The 17,500-nt window shown below is 26.3% G+C and overlaps 1 protein-coding gene across 1 annotated transcript in view; it reads left to right on the top strand.

The window, feature by feature from the left end:
- LOC145269509 (spermidine synthase-like) overlaps window positions 1-9,615 on the top strand; it is a 132,685-nt gene extending 123,070 nt beyond the window's left edge. Inside the window, exon 10 of the transcript XR_013865074.1 lies at window positions 8,945-9,615. The gene's annotated coding sequence lies outside the window, so the exon portion shown is untranslated. The remainder of the gene's footprint in view (window positions 1-8,944) is intronic.
- The last annotated feature ends 7,885 nt before the right edge of the window (window positions 9,616-17,500 follow it).

Below are 17,500 nucleotides of genomic sequence, written 5' to 3'. Positions count from 1 at the left end.
TGATATTATACTGATACTAAAAGAAAAACAAAGCCGTGCCAATAATTTCGAACAAGGGTTTTTTGCAATTATGTTTGTTGTTCCTTTGTTATTTATTTTTTCTAAAATCCGATTGCTGCATCGGAAAGGCCAGTTAAAAATACATAATATACTTTGTTATTTTCTTTAATTTAATCCCTTTTTTTAGAATTTATTAGACAAAATTTAACTTTTATTTTACCGTGCCAATAAATATGATCATCACTGTATATATATCAACACAACTGTGATAGTTATACATTCAATTATTATTTATTATTAATCAAACATTTATCGAAATGGAAATTAACTGGTGTAAAGTAAAACAAAAATTTAATTATGAAATTAAATCCCAGAATGCATTTGGATGTATTCGTAAAAAATGTCAGCCATTTTGATTTTATTTATTTATTTATTTTTTTTTGTTAATAGCTGAAAAAAAACTATTATCTTTTGAAATGTGTAAAGAATGTGGAAGCATTAAAACTGACTAAATTTCTTAGCAAATAAAAGATTATTTACATCCAATAATTTTATAAATAGATATTAAAACATTATCTTAACCGAATTAGATATAGTTTTATAACAAATTAGATTAATTAATAATTTAATGACCGACTAAATGATATAATATTTAAATTTAACTTAAAAAAAATATTATGTCAAACACAACTTTGATAGCTGTGCATTTAATATGATTGACTGGTGTAAGCTATAAATAAGGACGGGTATAGCAGCCTCCAAGAGACGTTTAAAGCTTAAAGCTTAAGCATATTACCGACTACAACTATGCACAAGCGTTTATCAAGGCGACTTACTGGATTGTATTAGTAGCTACGACCACTGAACTATTTCAAACAAATAGATCCATTTCCGGAACATATCAGTAAATAAAATTTAGCTCTCTTGAATTTATATCAGTGACGCTTCTCTTCGATCTCATGAAGCAATCCTCCAAGGAATTACCTATGAGTAGGCAGTCTACAACTACTTGCATAGAGGGGTGGGTTAAAGAAAGAAGAAAAGAAAGGGAGAAAGAAGGGTGGATGAAAGAATAAAATTCTGAAAGCTATCCTCCAAGGCATTACCGCCTCCTTTGGACTGTTTTATAACCTGAGGCATCCCCATTTTTTAATCAATTATTTATTGAAATCCAAAATACAATATAATGAATGAATTCGTGTACTTTAAAAATTTGAAAGGAATTTGGAAACATTTAAATTACTGAATAGAAAATCATTGAAATGGCTATAAAATTCTTAACAAATCCTTATATAATAAAAAGACTGAAAGTTTACATCCAGTAATTTATTGTATGAATAGAGATTAAAACATTACCCTAGCAAAATTAGTTATAGTTTTATAGCAATTTGGTTCAATGAATAATTTAATGACCAAACGCCACAATGAATTTGTGTACTTTAAAAATTTGAAAGGAAGCTTGTCCAGATTTAGCTTAGTAACAACCAAATTAGACGTATTTAAATATCATAACCTGTAGAAACCAATTCCATATAACCATTTACAAGTAAGACAAGGAGAAAAAAGAGGAAGTAAAACCCACTTGAAATAATTATAAACTTTTATTTAAAGAGGGAATAAATTGAAAGGAGAGGGGAAAAAAATATAATAAAGTCTGAAGTTCACCTTGTAACCATATAAAAGACTGTATTTTGACTGCCAAAAAAAAAAAAAAAAAAAAAAAATGTCCCCTTTTGGCGAACCTTAAAAGTTCTAGTAACAGTTCAGGAGAGAGAAAGAAAGAATTAAAAGATGAGAAAAGATTAAGAAAGAGGCAAAATTTACTTTGAGGTAAGAATAGTTTTTTTTTTTTTTTTTTTTTTTTTTAGAAGCAATGATAATTTATACGGAATTTTTTTTTTAGAGAGAAGAATTGTCATTCTTGCTTGAGATAGCATAAAAATAAAAAATGTCTCGTTGGATTTTCTTCTTTTTTTCATCAAATAAATCTGCATTTTCTTCAACTTTTTTTTACTCATATTTGTCGACTTTTACTTGGGGCGGGGGACATTACTTGACCTGATGTAGCTTCCACAGCTTATTCAAACGAAAAGTTTTCTTGTTAGAGAAGGCTCTTTCTTCTTCCTGCACCTTTTCATTTTGAAGATTTCCTGAGGAACAAGCAAATTATTATTGTTTGCAGCGTCACTTTTTTCACTCGTCTCAGATTTAATATTTGCACTTATTTCTTTTCCTCTAGACAAGACTTTTGACTTGATTTTTCAAGACTTTTCTGTCTGAACTCAGCCGGCATTTTTCTCTTCATTTTCGTCACCTAGACGAAAATTTAAGTGACGAAATATGACCTTCCTCTAGGGCCTCCTGATGTCTCGCCACAACATTTTCAAACAACCACCTTCCACTCCCAAAGGCCAAGGTAGCAACTGCCTTTTTCCACTTTCGCTTAAACCGGCAAGCAAAAACTCACTGGACCAATCGTCAACAAAGAAACAGTCAAGTGCTATGAGTAGCAGTCTACAACTACTTGCATAGAGGGGTGGGTTAAAGAAAGAAGAAAAGAAAGGGAGAAAGAAGGGTGGATGAAAGAATAAAATTCTGAAAGCTATCCTCCAAGGAATTACCTCCTCCTTTAGACCGTTTTATGACCTGAGGCATCCCCATTTTTTAATCAATTATTTATTGAAATCCAAAATACAATATAATGAATGAATTCGTGTACTTTAAAAATTTGAAAGGAATTTGGAAACATTTAAATTACTGAATAGAAAATCATTGAAATGGCTGTAAAATTCTTAACAAATCCTTATATAATAAAAAGACTGAAAGTTTACATCCAATAATTTATTGTATAAATAGAGATTAAAATATTACCCTAGCAAAATTAGTTATAGTTTTATAGCAATTTGGTTCAATGAATAATTTAACGATCAAACGCTACAATAGTAATTAATTTTATTATTTTATTTTGAAAAATGCTATTTAAAAAAAATAATAATTTGGTGAAAATAAGAATTTGAAAAAAAAAAAATCCAAAACTTTCCATTGGTTAAAAAATAAGTGCACTACGGGTCCTTGTGGACAGAGTACGAATTTTGGGACCCTTAAACCTATTCTATTTCTAATTGTAAGTATCACTATTTATTACTAATTATTAATATGTTGTTTATTTGTTTTTGTTAGCAATACGTTTTTTTGAATGAATTCAATTATTTACATGAAAGTGCATTTTTACCGAAATGCAAGTTGGGAAGGGCGCTTATGTCAACGGATCATTAAATCTAAGAGAGATAACCAGCATAAACATAGCAAAAATAAGCATATTTTGCAAGATATAATTTGGGACGCTGAAAAATCAGCAGAACAATAAAAGAATGTTAAATAGAAAAAAAAAAAAATGATTACACGATTACTGTAGCCGAGTTCCGGAAATTGCTGAAACAGTTTACGAAAAAGAAACACGGTAGCAAAGTTAATCAACGAACTTTAAAAATATGACAATGTTAAGTAACAAAATAAACTTATTAATTAACACAAAATAAAAGTTAAAAACCTGTTACAATGAAACGATGTTAATTAATCAACAAAAATTAAATAAACTTAATTAATCAAGAAGTTGTTGTTCAATTAGCCAAAGAAAAGTGCTTCCCTTATTTAAGAGAAAAAAAAAAAAAAAATTAAATAAAACGAACACTTTATCTTGTGCAGAATCTGCGCGAGCCTTTTCTAGTCTCACGCAAAAACATGCGTTCACATCTCAAGCTATATTACTTGCCATATACATACGCGCACACAAACATACGCGCCCACACCCACACACGTACATATATTCACGTTCGCGTACATACACTCAAATTCACGTGTATACACACACACACACACACACACACACACACACACACGCTAACGTACGCACATGTAAGCACAGATGGACGACGTTACTTCACCTTTCAAAGGAAATCCACACATGCGCAAAAGACCAGCGGAAACACCTATAAAAGCAAGAGCAATAAGCAGCTTCTCCCTTTTTCAGACCAGCTTACTAGCTGGACGGTCTACGGACCAGCAGCGTGCCTTTTCGGCAGGCGCGCGCACGCGCGTGCCTCACACCACTTGCTACTATGTGGGACAAAAAACTAACAAACAGTACGTACACTTTATACGCTTTCTCTCTCCATGAACTGGATTGACATTCTCACTCTTTCTCTCTCTATATATACAACTTGTCCTTGAGAATACCTTCGTGTAGCTGACTGCTAACTGATGTCAACCCTCTATCCTTTGTCTTTGTCTACACGCTGGACTATCATTCTCATTTCTACTATATTACTCACTTCTCTTCCCACGCACGAACACCACTAGTCCCGCAACAAACGTGGGTTACACCCGCGCGGACATGAACACGTGTTATGCTTAAAAACATCCATTATCACTACAAACGATGGTGACCCCGTTATTTTAACATGAAATGGATGAGTTTGAACGAAACACTCATACACACACAGACTCTCTCTCTCTCTCTCTCTCTCTCTCTCTCTCTCTCTCTCTCTCTACAACAATAAACTTTCCCTCTCACCAGCTAACGAGAGACGCACTCCAAACTACAGACCTTCCTTCTCACCAGTTAACAGCGAGAGACGCACGCCAAACTAAACACGTGTAGTACCCTTTTCTTTCATTTGTTTCTTCACGAAATAAATCCTAGTTCGTTTAATTCAATTTAACACGTACTTCATCTCTTTCTCAATTCAATTCATTTTCCCTATTTTTCACCACCACCACAAATCTTTGCACGTTGTAATTTTTTCCTCTTTTTTTTAATGCATTTGTACATAATAGTAAAAAATAAATAAAATAAAATAAAATTTAATCATAGACAGAAATGACTGATTACCTAAAATAAAAAATAAAAAACATTTTTTTATTTTCGTTTAAAAAAAAATACATTGACAAAATAGAAAACGTTTTTGGATGAGATTTTAAAGTATTTAAACGATACTTGAACACCTTCAAAAAAAGTTTTCTATTTTCGTTGTTTTGCATACGTTAATTATTATGCGCCCCAAATTATACCTTGCAAAATGAAACTACAGAATAGTAAAAAAAATAAAATAAAATAAAATAAAACTTTAATCATAGCCAGAAATTGACAGTTTAAATACTTCAAAATCTCTTTCAAAAAAGTTTTAAGCATCCTGACGCTGACTGATTACCCAAAATAAAGAAAAACAAATTTCTTCTTTTTTTTTTTTTTTTTCGTGTAATCATTTTTTTTTTTTTTATTATTTAACTTTCTTTCATTGTTCTACTGATTAATTCAGCGTCCCAAATTATGTCTTGCAAAATATGCTTATTTTTGCTACGTCTATGCTGGTTATCTCCCTTAGATTTAATGATTCGTTGACATAAGCGCCTTGGGAAGTGATATAGCGTATGAAGAAGCGATGCTCTTTGTGTAAACAAACTGAGCTTAGCTTGAGCAAATTTTTGTGTAAAATCACATTTTATGCACCATCAGGCACATCATCATTTTGTGTCTACATGTAATTGTGTGTACCTTTTATGGGAGGCGTGTGTTGCTTTAATTGAAGCATTAAGCAGCGTTTTTTTTAAGTTTGTTTGGGTTTTTTTTTGGGGGGGGGGGTGCTATGGTTTATGTTAATTTTATTAATTAAAAAAAAAAAAGGTTATCCTTTACGGAGATGGTCCCGACGTCCGCCTCGTTCTGAGTTTGGGGAGAGGCCGTCTGACGTAGGCGGTGTCGAGGCAGAAAATTACCCTAACCCTAAAATATGCGATATGTCACAGACAGATGCTTTTACAAATATTGTGAAACAAATCACAGAATTTTACAGGGTTAACTAACCACGTGGAACTATTCTAATCATGTGGACTGCTTTTTTGTTTTTAAATTCTAATTATTTGAACTGTTTATTTTGTAAAATTCCAATTATTTGAACTGTTGAATTATCAAAAATTTGAACTGTTTATTTTGTAAAATTCCAATTATTTGAACTGTTGAATTATCAAAAATTTGAACTGTTTATTTTGTAAAATTCCAATTATTTGAACTGTTGAATTATCAAAAATTTGAACTGTTTATTTTTTTAAATTCTAATTATTTGAACTGTTTATTTTTTTAAATTCTAATTATTTGAACTGTTTATTTTTTTAAATTCTAATTATTTGAACTGTTTATTTTTTTAAATTCTAATTATTTGAACTGTTTAAAATAAAAATAAAAATAAAAATTCTAATTATTGGAACGGTTTTTTTTTCTCCTTAAGTTAACAACTGGGCACTTTATTGAAAGGGTAATTTTCTGCCTCGACACCGCCTACGTCAGACGGCCTCTCCCTGAGCTCAGAACGAGGCGGACGTTGGGACCATCTCCGTAAAGGTTATCCAAAAAAAAAAAAAATAACGTTTCAAATTCCAGGAAACAAGTAGTTTCCAAGATGTGAAAAAATTATAGTTTCAAAAAGTCGGAGGTCGCCTTTTTATATTAATTTAATATAAAATGAGCACCCACTCACCATTTTGTTGGGGAGGGGAGGGTCAACATAAAATGAACACAATTTAATCTCAAATGGGTAATTTTGGCCTGGTAGACCAACATAAAACCTACTTTAAAAACTTGTTTTCCAGGGTTTTTTGGGTGTGCTGAAAACGTATATCACATTTAAAATTGGGACCAGCTACTAGTTTCCACGATACTGAAAAGATACTTTTCCGCAGGTTTCATGTAATAAACAAATATGTGCACGTACAACAATGGCCACCACTTAAAACATAAAATATCGCGTTTAAATTTTTGGCAAATAAGTAGTTTTCCGAATATTAAGCAATGTAATTCTTTATGTTATGAGTGGTGGCCATTATTGTATGCGCCAGCACGCATATTTTTGCCAACTTTCATCCCAACAAAATATGGCCATAAAGTTGCTCATTTTGTGTAAAATTAATATAGAAAAATGATCCCCCACTTTTTGAAACTATGATTTCCTCAAATCTTGGAAACTACCTGTTTCCTGGAATTTTAAACGTTATTTTCATTTTCAGTACCCTTGAAAACGTATATTAGTCATTATTTTAAAATAATTTTTGAGGGTGGAAAGAGGCTGCAACTTTACAGAAATGTCTGGAGAAATATGCCGGGACAAGGAGATTAGGATCGTTCTGAAATTTGAACTATTGAAGAAGTACAGATTAAGCCCTCATTCCTTTAGGTTAAAATAGGACGAAGCTCCTCCCCACCAAAAATAAATAAATAAATAAATATTTTTTATAGGCATTTACACCGGTGGGGGTGGAGGTTAGGTTTTCTATTTTAAAATAAGGGCTAATCAAGGTCAATAATGCTTTTTACTAGTTTTAGCAGCCAGTGTGAAAAGTATTTGTAGAGGTAAGGAAAATAACATTTAACTACTTGTATATCCACTTTCTTTCATCATAATTTATAACCCTAGCCAAGTCAGGAGTCACCAGGACTGATATTTATTATGCTTGTTTTCTTTTTTTATGTTCTTTGTTTCTGCCCAGAAAACTTGTAATTTTTACCAGCTGCTAAAAGACCCCCTCATCAATATTGAACGGCAAAAAAAAAAAAAAAAAAAAACTATGTATATCAATTTAGGGGGATTTTTCTCAATAAAGAATGATTTTCAAAATAATAACGTCAGTTTTTAAACCATGTTCCATACTACTCTGCATAAGTACCCAGAGCTCTAATAATAACTTTTTTTTTTTTCACAAGTTAAAATTTCACTTAATTTCATCAAGTAGTTTTTATTTTACAGCGAAAAAAAAAACAATTTGTTATGATACTGAGCAAAAGGTTCGATTTTTAGGAAGAAAAGCTAGTATTAAAGATGGGGAGGGAGTGTCGGCGCTTTAAACTGAGTTATCTCCCCGTGGCGTGTTCAACAAATTTCCTAATGGCTGATTCCAACGCGCTCTCATAAAAACGTGTTTTTCTGCTGTAAAATAAAAACTACTCGATCAAGGACATTTTGGGTTTGTATTACTGTACACATAGATTCGAAAAAGTTGTCAAAAAAACAAATATATAACAAATAAACGTTATCAAAGGCAAGATAAGTTACTTTTCTACCAAACTGGATATATTTTTCGTGTTTTTATTCAATGTAACATGTTTATTCAGCTCGAAACCCATACAGTGTTTACCGATGTATTCGAAAATTCAAGATGGCGTCTCACACCCTCTTTAACACCGTAAGTTTGAAAAAAGGTGTTATAAATAAAAAACTATACAAAATACTATTAAAAACCCGCCGCATATATATCAACCTATGTCACAGTAACATATACTGAGCGAGTTTTTAACAGTATTTTATCCGGTTTTTTATTTATAACACCTTTTCCCACACCGTGTTAAAGAGAGAATAAGACGCCATCTTGAATGTTCCAATACATCGGTAAACACTGTATGGTTTTCGAGCTGAATAAACATGTTACATTGAATAAAAACACGAAAAATATATCCAGTTTGGTAGAAAAGTAACTTATCTTGCTTTTGATAACATTTATTTGTTATATATTTGTTTTTTGACAACTTTTTCGAATCTATGTGTAGAGGAAGAAAAGCTAGTATTAAAGATGGGGAGGGAGTGTCGGCGCTTTAAACTGAGTTATCTCCCCGTGGCGTGTTCAACAAATTTCATAATGGCTGATTCCAACGCGCTCTCATAAAAACGTGTTTCTCTGCTGTAAAATAAAAACTACTCGATCAAATTAAATGAAAAAATTTTTTTTCAGAGATCTTCAGTCCAAAACGGATACGTACAATATAACCTTTTTTTTTTTTTTTCGATCTTTTCAGTTTTGAATGTGTTGATTAAACTGTACAAGTACAATGATTTTTACTTCGTCCCAAAACGGTAGATGGTTTCTTTCTTTCTTTTTTTTTTTTTTTTTTGTCCTTCAGATATGGTCAGCTATACCCGATTTTTCAATCTCTCCACATATTACGGCTTTTCGATGTTCTTCTAACCGGTTACATCGACCGAAACGTTGTGAAAATGACACTCAAGATGAAGTCCGATGAATCCAAATAATTCGACTAACAAATCCTCATCAAAAAAATTCAGGAACGTAATTTAGAAATGTATTTGTGCGTGATTATAGTATACAGAAAAATGCCTGCACACTTTAACTTTGTTTTGGCGAAGTTGTACAGGTGTATCAGAATTTGGGGGGAAATTTTGACACCCCTAACACGAAACTGCGAATAAAATATTAAAAAAAATAAAAATCGTAATTTCTCTTTTAAAAGTGGGTTGTTTATTTTCTTTATTTTCTTTATAGAATATACTCCCAAAATAAACAATTAAAGTTGTTTAAAAAATAATAGAAATATTATCTTTTCTTTAAAAAAAAAAAAAAAAACAGTGTTTATAAAGTGCCGGCACGCCTTCATGCAGCCATGTTTTTTACGTAATGAAATCAATTGAATTTTACGAGTTAATTTTTTTTCAATTTTTAAACTTTAAAAATCTATCAAAATTTTTCTATTGGTTAAATTCTTATGATATTTTCAGGGTCAATGTGAAATTTTTTTGCTCTTTCCAATAAACCGAATATAATATTTTAGACAAATGTTGTTTTTTTTTTAATTCACCCCCCCCCCTATTTTGAAATGTCTATTAAAATTTTAATAATTAATTCATGTACCAAAGTTTTATATATAACAAATTTAATATAAAAAATCAATAAATAATATATTGTAAATTAAAACAAAAAATAGAAGCGTTTTTTTGGAAATTTACCTGTAAAGTCCAAAGTGTAAAACCTTTTTTTTTTAAAAAACCACGTTGATTTTTTTTTAATTGGAAGCCTATGTTCTGCTTATATTGTCCAGTAAGTAATGGACGAGACGACAATTTTTCTATTTCATTCAATGTTTTCTTTTTTTTTTAGATATTTAAAAAAAATTTCACTCGATAAAGAAGAATGAAAATATAATAAATCAAAAATTTATGTATTTCTTTGAGAAAGAAAAGAAAAATTCCTCTAGTGTTTTTTTTTAAGGCAAAAATTTATAAGTAAAATTTGACTATTTTTTAACTATGGGAACACATATTTCTTCACGGACAAGGCTAGACGACTAACGCGAACGTGCGTTTTTTACTTCCTTCTGTCCATCTTTAGTTCAAAACAATAAAAAAAAACTACTTCCGGTTTTTCAATAAGAACGTAAAATGCTTACGTAATGTCCGCCTTTTTCAAATAGGCGTTTAAAAAATTCTTTTATTTAAAAAATAAATGGAATTTAAAATATAAATATGGATAAATTCTGAACAATGAAGAATGGAACTAAACATTCAATAGTATTTTTATAGGTAAGTGATTTTTTCGAATTTATATCGATTTTTCATAATCAAAGTAAGTAAAATTTCGTTGATTTTCTTCAAATCTTATTTAAAGAAAACCGATTTAAAAAACAAATATTGCATAATTTGCTATTAAACCTGTTATTTTTTTTAAATTTGGTCTTTGCCCCTTTAATTGAAAAATTTGAATTACATTTTTCAAGTAATTATGAGCTTGTAAAAATAGGAGGCCGAATTATTCAATTTTTTTTCACGCATTCTTAAGATCGGTTTCTGACATTGCTAGTAACCATCAACCCCATGCGTAATTTCTATACTGATACGTTTTTAGAATTTTTTCACTGGATTATTATTGATTGGACACTAATTAACCAGGTTATGAAAAAAAGGTAGGGAGTCCAAGTGCTTCTACTGCATTGACTGGGCTTTGGTCTCTGGATCCTAGTGATGGACCCAGGTTTCATCTTGTGTAATCAGTCTTTTGAAAAACTATGGCTCATCTTCTTGGCACATCTCCAAATTCATCCTTGAGCACTCGACGCGTTCTCGCTTCTGGAATGGACTGAGCAACCTGGGAATGCATCTGGCAGACACCTTATGCATATGCAATTTTTTTATTTAATGTAACATGTTTATTCAGCTCGAAAAATATACAGTGTTTACTGATTTATTGGAAAATTCCACATGGCGACCGACCGACTCTCTCTTTGACACGGTAAGTTGTAAAAGAATTTAATGAACAATCATAATAATTTCTAATGAACAATCATAATAATTTCTAATGAACAATCATAATAATTTCTAATGAACAATCATAATAATTTCTAATGAACAATCATAATAATTTAATGAACAATCATAATAATTTCTAATGAACAATCATAATAATTTCTAATGAACAATCATAATAATTTCTAATGAACAATCATAATAATTTCTAATGAACAATCATAATAATTTCTAATGAACAATCATAATAATTTAATGAACAATCATAATAATTTCTAATGAACAATCATAATAATTTCTAATGAACAATCATAATAATTTCTAATGAACAATCATAATAATTTAATGAACAATCATAATAATTTCTAATGAACAATCATAATAATTTCTAATGAACAATCATAATAATTTCTAATGAACAATCATAATAATTTAATGAACAATCATAATAATTTCTAATGAACAATCATAATAATTTCTAATGAACAATCATAATAATTTCTAATGAACAATCATAATAATTTCTAATGAACAATCATAATAATTTCTAATGAACAATCATAATAATTTCTAATGAACAATCATAATAATTTCTAATGAACAATCATAATAATTTAATGAACAATCATAATAATTTCTAATGAACAATCATAATAATTTAATGAACAATCATAATAATTTCTAATGAACAATCATAATAATTTAATGAACAATCATAATAATTTCTAATGAACAATCATAATAATTTCTAATGAACAATCATAATAATTTCTAATGAACAATCATAATAATTTCTAATGCACAATCATAATAATTTAATGAACAATCATAATAATTTCTAATGAACAATCATAATAATTTCTAATGAACAATCATAATAATTTCTAATGAACAATCATAATAATTTCTAATGAACAATCATAATAATTTCTAATGAACAATCATAATAATTTCTAATGAACAATCATAATAATTTAATGAACAATCATAATAATTTCTAATGAACAATCATAATAATTTCTAATGAACAATCATAATAATTTCTAATGAACAATCATAATAATTTCTAATGAACAATCATAATAATGTCTAATGAACAATCATAATAATTTCTAATTAACAATCATAATAATTTAATGAACAATCATAATAATTTCTAATGAACAATCATAATAATTTCTAATGAACAATCATAATAATTTCTAATGAACAATCATAATAATTTAATGAACAATCATAATAATTTCTAATGAACAATCATAATAATTTAATGAACAATCATAATAATTTCTAATGAACAATCATAATAATTTAATGAACAATCATAATAATTTCTAATGAACAATCATAATAATTTAATGAACAATCATAATAATTTCTAATGAACAATCATAATAATTTCTAATGAACAATCATAATAATTTAATGAACAATCATAATAATTTCTAATGAACAATCATAATAATTTCTAATGAACAATCATAATAATTTCTAATGAACAATCATAATAATTTAATGAACAATCATAATAATTTCTAATGAACAATCATAATAATTTCTAATGAACAATCATAATAATTTCTAATGAACAATCATAATAATTTCTAATGAACAATCATAATAATTTCTAATGAACAATCATAATAATTTCTAATGAACAATCATAATAATTTCTAATGAACAATCATAATAATTTCTAATGAACAATCATAATAATTTAATGAACAATCATAATAATTTCTAATGAACAATCATAATAATTTCTAATGAACAATCATAATAATTTCTAATGAACAATCATAATAATTTAATGAACAATCATAATAATTTCTAATGAACAATCATAATAATTTCTAATGAACAATCATAATAATTTCTAATGAACAATCATAATAATTTAATGAACAATCATAATAATTTAATGAACAATCATAATAATTTCTAATGAACAATCATAATAATTTCTAATGAACAATCATAATAATTTCTAATGAACAATCATAATAATTTCTAATGAACAATCATAATAATTTAATGAACAATCATAATAATTTAATGAACAATCATAATAATTTCTAATGAACAATCATAATAATTTAATGAACAATCATAATAATTTCTAATGAACAATCATAATAATTTAATGAACAATCATAATAATTTCTAATGAACAATCATAATAATTTAATGAACAATCATAATAATTTCTAATGAACAATCATAATAATTTAATGAACAATCATAATAATTTCTAATGAACAATCATAATAATTTCTAATGAACAATCATAATAATTTCTAATGAACAATCATAATAATTTCTAATGAACAATCATAATAATTTCTAATGAACAATCATAATAATTTCTAATGAACAATCATAATAATTTCTAATGAACAATCATAATAATTTAATGAACAATCATAATAATTTCTAATGAACAATCATAATAATTTCTAATGAACAATCATAATAATTTCTAATGAACAATCATAATAATTTCTAATGAACAATTATAATAATTTAATGAACAATCATAATAATTTCTAATGAACAATCATAATAATTTCTAATGAACAATCATAATAATTTCTAATGAACAATCATAATAATTTAATGAACAATCATAATAATTTCTAATGAACAATCATAATAATTTAATGAACAATCATAATAATTTCTAATGAACAATCATAATAATTTCTAATGAACAATCATAATAATTTCTAATGAACAATCATAATAATTTCTTATGAACAATCATAATAATTTCTAATGAACAATCATAATAATTTCTAATGAACAATCATAATAATTTAATGAACAATCATAATAATTTCTAATGAACAATCATAATAATTTCTAATGAACAATCATAATAATTTCTAATGAACAATCATAATAATTTAATGAACAATCATAATAATTTCTAATGAACAATCATAATAATTTCTAATGAACAATCATAATAATTTCTAATGAACAATCATAATAATTTCTAATGAACAATCATAATAATTTCTAATGAACAATTATAATAATTTAATGAACAATCATAATAATTTCTAATGAACAATCATAATAATTTCTAATGAACAATCATAATAATTTCTAATGAACAATCATAATAATTTAATGAACAATCATAATAATTTCTAATGAACAATCATAATAATTTAATGAACAATCATAATAATTTCTAATGAACAATCATAATAATTTCTAATGAACAATCATAATAATTTCTAATGAACAATCATAATAATTTCTAATGAACAATCATAATAATTTCTAATGAACAATCATAATAATTTCTAATGAACAATCATAATAATTTCTAATGAACAATCATAATAATTTAATGAACAATCATAATAATTTCTAATGAACAATCATAATAATTTCTAATGAACAATCATAATAATTTCTAATGAACAATCATAATAATTTAATGAACAATCATAATAATTTCTAATGAACAATCATAATAATTTCTAATGAACAATCATAATAATTTCTAATGAACAATCATAATAATTTCTAATGAACAATCATAATAATTTCTAATGAACAATCATAATAATTTAATGAACAATCATAATAATTTCTAATGAACAATCATAATAATTTCTAATGAACAATCATAATAATTTCTAATGAACAATCATAATAATTTCTAATGAACAATCATAATAATTTAATGAACAATCATAATAATTTCTAATGAACAATCATAATAATTTCTAATGAACAATCATAATAATTTCTAATGAACAATCATAATAATTTCTAATGAACAATCATAATAATTTAATGAACAATCATAATAATTTCTAATGAACAATCATAATAATTTCTAATGAACAATCATAATAATTTCTAATGAACAATCATAATAATTTCTAATGAACAATCATAATAATTTCTAATGAACAATCATAATAATTTAATGAACAATCATAATAATTTCTAATGAACAATCATAATAATTTCTAATGAACAATCATAATAATTTCTAATGAACAATCATAATAATATCTAATGAACAATCATAATAATTTCTAATGAACAATCATAATAATTTAATGAACAATCATAATAATTTCTAATGAACAATCATAATAATTTCTAATGAACAATCATAATAATTTCTAATGAACAATCATAATAATTTCTAATGAACAATCATAATAATTTCTAATGAACAATCATAATAATTTAATGAACAATCATAATAATTTCTAATGAACAATCATAATAATTTCTAATGAACAATCATAATAATTTCTAATGAACAATCATAATAATTTCTAATGAACAATCATAATAATTTCTAATGTCCTGAAAATGAAGGCGATTTTACTTAAAACTGATCCCACTCTCTAAATTTTAAATTAGTTTTTTGCTTTTTTTTTTTTAAATATGTTCACATAATCGCCTAAAGATGTAGAATCTCATTTTGTCTGGGGTGTGTGAGTTAGTTTACATGTGATTCTATTTACTTGTCGTCCCCTATCCGAAGGTAGTGTTAGACACAAGGTCGGTTTTTAATATAAGGAATCCAACTCTTTATTTTTTGTATTATCACGGACTTAGGGTTGGTAGTAGGAAAGGGCTGTGTCGTTTATAAAATGGAGAATCGAACTTTTCTTTTCGCAACAAAAAGTTATAATTGCGAGGGGCGAAAAATGAAAACGGACTAAAAAGAAACACCGATAATTTCACGAGAATACATTATTTACATCTTCGACCCATTTTACATGTAACTGTTTAAAAATGAAATATAAACATTGCCTATAAACACTCATGATTATAAAAACATAAATAAATATAACAGGAGATAAAAATAAAAACTATCCAAAATATTGTTCAAAACCTACCGAATATATGTCAGCCTGTGTCACGGTAACATATATTGAGCGAGTTTATAACAGTATTTTGTCAAGTTTTTTATTTATAACTCCTTTTCCCAAACTTACCATGTCAAAGAGAAAGTCGGTCGCCATTTAAAAATTTCCAATACATCGGTATAAACACTGTATGTTTTTCGAGCTGAATAAACATGTTACATTAAATAAAAAACACTAAAAAAATATTTCTTTAAATTTGAACAATTTTTTCAATACCTTGAAGATAAATTGCATTCTTCTAAAGTTTATCTAGCGAGTTTTCGCAAAGTTTCAAGTATTATTTTGTTTATTTTACGCAGATAAAATCAATTTAGATCTTCTTTCAATGTTATCATGATCGATAGAGGTTAGTTTTACTAATAGTTTAAAAGGAATAAATATTCATCAACGGTATCAGCAATGAAAAATTAACATAATAAAATATTAAAAGAATCGGTTTTGGAATCGGAAATTAGGCACAAATTTTTCAAATTGCGATACCGATTCCGATACCCCGAAAACTACCGATTTTTCCGATTCCCGATTCCGATTCCGATTAATCGGTACAACACTAATATATATATATATATATATATATATATATATATATATATATATATATATATATATATATATATATAAGTACATATATATAAGTATATATATAAGTATATATATATAAGTATATATATAAGTATATATATATAAGTATATATATATATATAAGTATATATATATATATAAGTATATATATAAGTATATATATATATATATAAGTATATATATATAAGTATATATATATAAGTATGTATATGAGTATATATATATAAGTATATATATATACGTATATATAAGTATATATATATAAGTATATATAAGTATATATATAAGTATATATATAATTAAGTATATATATATTTAAGTATATATATTTAAGTATATATATAAGTATATATATAAGTATATATATATAAGTATATATATATAAGTATATATATATAAGTTTATATATATAAGTATATATATAAGTATATATATAAGTATATATATATATAAGTATATATATAAGTATATATATATAAGTATATATATATATAAGTATATATATAAGTATATATATATAAGTATATATATATAAGTATATATATATATAAGTATATATATAAGTATATATAAGTATATATATATAAGTATATATATATAATTATATATATATAAGTATATATATAAGTATATATATATGTATATATATAAGTATATATATATATATATGTATATATATCTAAGTATATATATATATAAGTATATATATATAAGTATATATATATATATGTAAGTATATATATATAAGTATATATATGTATATATATATAAGTATATATATAAGTATATATATATATAAGTATATATATATGTATAATATATATATGTATATATGTGTATATATGTGTATATATATGTATACATTATATACATATATAAATAGCCATCTATATATATATATAATATAAAGCTGAATGTGTGTGTGTGTGT

Source organism: Euprymna scolopes, chromosome 45, assembly GCF_053919585.1.
Source record: "Euprymna scolopes isolate OS-2025 chromosome 45, ASM5391958v1, whole genome shotgun sequence".
Lineage (NCBI taxonomy): Eukaryota > Metazoa > Mollusca > Cephalopoda > Sepiida > Sepiolidae > Euprymna > Euprymna scolopes.
This window is presented reverse-complemented; position numbering and strand designations above follow the sequence as displayed.